Below are 6,227 nucleotides of genomic sequence, written 5' to 3'. Positions count from 1 at the left end.
GCCTCCCTCTGTGGTGATGGTTACCCACAGGCCCAATAGTCCCAGCCCAAGTCCAAAACCACCAAACTCAGCCCATCTGGATTTCAGATAAAATCTGATACGCTAGAGTCAGCAACTGGCTCTTCAGAAGTTCTGGGCTGACCAAGATGTCAAAACAGGCCAAGTGCCCAGATTCCTTACACTCTCTTGGCTCCATTCCAATCAACGTGGACACACCACCAACTCAGGCGAGGCTGTCAGCAGCTGAAATAGAAAATTAACTGAGAACGTTCTGGTCTAATTTCTTTCTGCCATGGCCTTAGACAGTTCTTGCTCCGTGCCTTGTGTCTCCTCATAGCTCTGGCCCGGTTATCCTCCGAACTGAAATCAATGCCAGTGCCTGTAGGAGAAGCTTTGCCTCTACGGAGCTGATAAAAGAGCTCTGCGTGTCGCATCTGCAATCTGCCTTTCTAGTGCCCAGCTATGGATGTGAGCGTGGGGCTCCTAAAACCTAGATGGGCTGGTGACACTAAGGGACAGAGTTCTTTACTCACGATACTGGTAAATGGTCACTAGATCAGGTCTCTGAATGCACGGTCAAGGTAAACAAACAGAACTGACCATTGCTGAGACAGGGATGAAGATATGAATGGAATAGAGCTTTATATACATCAGAGGGGACACTGCAACTGTAAACTGGTGCAATCAAAAACCAGAAAGAGGAAACTAGGAAATCTGTATGATTATTATTAACTTAAAAAAAACAATGAACCAGTTAATAATAAACAGAGTTCCTCTGGACCTGGAAGACCACTAATCTGCTTTTCATCTATAGATAAGTTTTTCCTGTTCTTTTATATCATTTTGTATCTGACTCTTTTTTTTTCCTTTGGCTTGGCATATCTTTGAGATTATCTATATAGCTGTGTCTATAAGAAGCTTGTTTCTTTTTATTGCTGAGCAGTACCCCATTGTGTGTGTGTGTGTGTGTGTGTGTGTATCCTATAATATACTATATACTATAATAATTTACCTATCCATAGGCTCTTAGGTTATTTTTCACCTTTTGCTATTATGAGTAAAATGGCTATAAACATTCATGTACAAACTTTCTTGTGGATATACGTTTTCATTTCTCTTATATATATAAATACTCAGCAGTGCATCGCATTTACTGAGTTTACTGTGTGTCAGGAATTAGATTAGTTGCTTTCCCATAAACCATCCCATCTAATGCTCTCCAGCTGCTCAAGGCGAGGGCTCGCGCCAGGACCCCACCTGGTGACACTCAGCGGGTCCTCTCCAACCACACTTCCTCTGCCTTCTTCTTCTCCAACAACACGTGAACCCCAGACTCCGTGGCCTGCCCTAGCCCTGCTCCAGCAAAAAGAGCCACTTTGACATTGGCTTATCCCAGGGCAGGAGTGGAAACCGAGGAACACAGGGCACTGCCTGGGAGCACAGAGGTGTGCAGGCGACGTGCCCAGCGCAATTAGAGGCAGATTAAGACGGAAACAGTGTGGGGGCCAGGCGTGATGTGTTTTCGCGGTCTTGTCTGGGATTAGTCGTAATATATCTGCTGGCGTGATGGACACATCTGCTTTCGTTTATTCTGAGCCCTGTCAAGCTCACAGGCCTGGATTAGAGGAAAATCACACTGAGTGAACATTGCTAATTTAGCTCCTTTCCCCCCCTCTCTTTTTCGTCCTCATCTTCAAATTTTAATGCGAGTGTGGCAAGAAGCCATTCCCTTCCTACATGATGATCTGGGAAAGGCGCCTCTAATTCCTACATCCTGAAGAGGAAGGGAGATGCGGAAGCCTGAGCCAGGGGATGTGGAAGCCTGAGCTGGGAGATGAGGCCTGGGTGGTCAGGGTAGGTTGGGAAGGGAAGAAGGGGAGCAAAGAGAGATAAAGGGTGTGGGAGGGAGTAAAGGAAATGTGAATTTCCAAGGTGCTTCCTAGGATGTATAGATCCGGAACATTTCCCCATTAAATAACAAGCAGCCATCTCCTCCAACAGCAAAGTAGAAAACTACCTGTATAAATAGTTAGTTCTTGGTCTTCTACCTCCCAGAGGGTCAGGCATTCCCTGTGCCCTGTGTGCCCCCCCTGGCCTACCAGCTTCCTCAGCCTCCTCACTGCTGGACCACTTCCTGGCCAAGAGCACATGGAGGCAGTGGGGGACTCAGCACAGAGGTCCCTTCAGGACACCACCTCATGTCTGATGCCAGGTTCTCAGCAAGTTCCTTTGCCGTATTTCACGCCCAGCACATTCCTTTAGCTTAGTGTCTGGTTACCTCAGTCATTGCTTGCTGACTGCTCAAGTTCCACTTCTCGATTCTGAGGCAAAGGGCTCCCTTCGCAGCCTCTGGAATCCCATCTTGGAGATTGTTTTTCCCTGGTTTCAGCCAGAGCCTATTTATCAAAGTCATGTCTTCAGGCACTGTTTGTTGGTCTAGATATGATCTTGAGATCTCCCCTGTCTCCACTGTAGTTAGGCTTTTCTCGATAATACCCTCCTTTCTGCTGTCCTCGGGCACTTAACAGTTTGCTTCCTTTATGCTGCCAGTTTCTCTCCAGTTTCTTATATTTTTCTCAACTTCCTTTTCCTTTTAATGGTATTCAAGACAGCACCATCTTTGTTAACCCAGAAAAAAACAGTGCAGAGAACACATTTCTTCCTTTTTTGTTTTTTAAACGTTGTAGCCAGAGGTAGACATAATAATTAAGGTCTAGGAGTAAATGTTGGGATGCCGGATGAAAGGATTAAGGGATGAACGATCTCAAAAAGAGAAATAAAAGCAAACCGAAAATTAGCATGGTGATTTGGGACAAAGGGAGTAGGTGGTAGGGATTAGGCCAAGGTCAGGAGCACCAGCAGAGAGAACAGAGCCCAAAGCAGAACGTTGATGGGGGAGGGGTGCCCGGAAGGCAGGCCTGGAGTCCTAAAGACAGTGGCCAAGGGATTAAATCTCTCTTACCCTCTCCAGGGCTTGGGATGCCCACAGCCTCAGGTGGCTGTTCCGCCTTCTCCCCATGCCGATATAGCAGGACGGGGCCACACAGTGGGGCAGACCCTTGGACTACCCCTTCGCTCCATCTCCAGAAAAATAAAAGGTACTTGGAAGGTGAATCAAATTCACCTTCAGAACCAGTAGAATTTGGCTAATATGATTTCAAGCTCCCGCTCCCCCTGCCCCCAGAGCTCTCCACCTTCTTGCTGATGTCTCAAATTCTTTTAACAAGGGAAAAAGTCTTTCACGCCACAATTAGGGATAAAAGACATAAAATGCAAACGGCTCGCTGAGCTCCAGTCGGAGAATAATCAATCAGTCCTTGGAATATAAATTACTAATATCAGATTCTTTCCTGGTATGATACAGGGAAGGGGGTTAAAAGAGCAGATTATATTGACACCTGAAATGGGGGTTGCCAAGGAGATGGGAGACAAGGAGGGAACAATCCCTTCCAGGTATACAACACCTTAAGGTTTGAAGTGTGTGTGTGTGTGTGTGTGTGTGTGTGTGTGTGTGTGTGTACACTTTGTATCATTTACTCTTCACAACTCTGGGAGATAGGCATTTGTATTCTTATTATCCTGCATAAAAGGAAACTGAGGCTCAGACATTCCTAGGGCCACTGGCTGCTAAGCTCTAGATCTTTAGTTTATACAGAACTTCAATGATGGGGAAACATTCTGATAAACCTGTCACCATTTGAAAATATAAATTGCAAATGCGTTTAAAACACCGAGCTTACTGAACATGATGGCCCAGACAAGCCCACCTTGAAGGTGCTTAGCACCCTCACGTCAGCCTACAGTTAGGCAGAATCACTGAACAGGAAGCCTAGTTTATAATGAAGTGTCCAATAGCTCATGTATTCGGTTAGCTGTGGTACTGAAACTGACAAACAGCATGGATGTCTGGGTGCAGAATGATTGTCAGCGGGTCTGTCCTTGACCCTCCTGACCGTGTGGCTTACTGGCACTGCCCAGATCATACAGAAGATAAATGTCATATATCCTGAGTCTGGGAAAATAAATGTCATATATCCTGAGTCTGGGAAAAGATCACCATTTAAAATTTGAAGTTTGGCTTCTACCAAATTCATATTGATTTCACACCACTGTATGATTTCGCACCAACTCTTCTTGAGTTGGAGACCTAAGGTTCTGACTGCAAGCCCAGCGATTTGTAAAATACACCAAAAGCTACAGAAAGAAACTGGCAACCAAGGAATTCTCCTGCAGACTTTTACAATGTTGCCTTGGCTGAGACTTGTTTACTTTCTTTTTTTCTTTTTTTCCCCAAATCCAACAATATTTTTTAAATATAATTTATTGTCAAACTGGCTTACGTACAACACCCAATGCTCATCCTAACAAGTGCCCTCCTCAATGGCCATCACCCGTTTCCCCCTCTCCCCCACCGCCCCATCCACGCTCAGTTTGTCCTCTGCATTTAAGAATCTCTTGTGGTTTGCCTCCTTCCCTCTTTGTTTGTAACTATTTTTTCCCCTACCCTTTCCCCACGGACTTCTGTTATATTTCTCAAGATCCACATATGAGTGAAAACATAGGATATCTGTCCTTCTCTGACTTATTTCACTCAGCATAATACCTTCCAGTTCCATCCACGTTGTTGCGAATGACAGGATTTCATTCTTTCTCATTGCCATGTAGTATTCCATTGTATAGATAAACCACATCTTCTTTATCCATTCATAAGCTGATGGACATTTAGGTTTTTTCCATAATTTGGCTATTGTTCAAAGAGATGCTATAAACATTGGGGTACATGTGGCCCTGTGCATCAGCACTCCTCTGTCCCTTGGGTAAATAGCAGTGCTATTGCTGGATCATAGGGTAGTTCTATTTTTAATTTTTTGAGGGACTTTCAGACAGAGGAGGACACAAGCATTTGTGGATACAGTAATTTTAGTATGGAGCGGCATAGGCAGGCAGCCGGCTTTGCATGATTTATGAAGACTTAAAAAAAAAAAAGAGGTTGGGTATTGACTTTAAACAGAAGCTTCATTTCCTGGACTATTGCTATTTGAAGTATACCCCCTGCCCCCATTTTTGTTAATGAATCCTTTCCTCACAAAACCCCTTTAACGTTTTCTTCCCAATCTATGTAGGTAGTCCAGGGCTTAAACCATTTCTAGTTTAGTATGTATATTTGTGTTTATTTTTCTTTAAATTGTTTTTTTACAAATAGTTTATTATCAAATTAGTTTCCACATAACACCCAGTGCTCATCCCCACGAGTGCCCTCTTTAAATTTTTTAAATTGGAGTCTAACACTTATAAAGAAATATATACAAAACATGTAACTATAGCTCCATAAATTTTCCTAAAACAAACCCCTATGAAGCCATCACCCAGACTGAGAGGTAAAGGTCTCTCGCACTCCAAAAGCCGCCTTCCCACCTCCTCCACTTCCTCCTCCTCCTCATTACCCTTTCTGTCTTCTCCAAAGATTACCCTGGTCCTGGCTTCTTTTCTGTTTTTTACATTTTTAAAAATGTTTTTATTTATTTCTGAGAGAGAAAGAGACAGTGCGAGCAGGAGAGGGTCAGAGAGAGAGACACACACAGAATCTGAAGCAACCTCCAGGCTCTGAGCTAGCTGTCAGCACAGAGCCTGACATGGGGCTCGAACTCACAAACTGTGAGATCGTGACCTGAGCCGAAGTCAGACACTTAACCGACTAAGCCACCCAGGCACCCCACCCTGGTCCTGGCTTCTAAGATTATTGATTAGTATTGCTTATTTTTGGACTTCATATAAATGGGATCATACTATATATTATTCTGTGCTTGACTTATTATTTTCTAATGGATTTATTTTTGAGAGAGAGACAGAGAGCACACGAGAGAGAGAGGGCAGAGAGAGGGGGGAACAGAGAATCTGAAGCAGGCTCTGCATTGACAGCAGTGAGCCCGATGTGGGGCTTGCACTCACAAACTGTGAGATCATGACATGAGCCAAAGTTGGACGCCTAACTGACTGTGTTAGGTTTATTTTGATCAATATTATATATGCGACACTCATCCATATTATTGCAAGCAACTGTCATTTGTTTGTTTTTAGTGCTGTAGAGCGTAACATTGTACAAATACACAAATTCATTTATCTAGTAGTCTACTTTGGGGGGGCATTTGCATTGCTTCTAGTTTGGGGGTGTTATGAATAATGTCACTATAAGTAATAATGTCACTATAAAATAATGTAACTATAAC

The sequence above is a fragment of the Crocuta crocuta genome, unplaced genomic scaffold (assembly GCF_008692635.1).
Source record: "Crocuta crocuta isolate KB4526 unplaced genomic scaffold, BGI_CrCroc_1.0 scaffold374, whole genome shotgun sequence".
NCBI classification, from domain to species: domain Eukaryota; kingdom Metazoa; phylum Chordata; class Mammalia; order Carnivora; family Hyaenidae; genus Crocuta; species Crocuta crocuta.
This window is presented reverse-complemented; position numbering follows the sequence as displayed.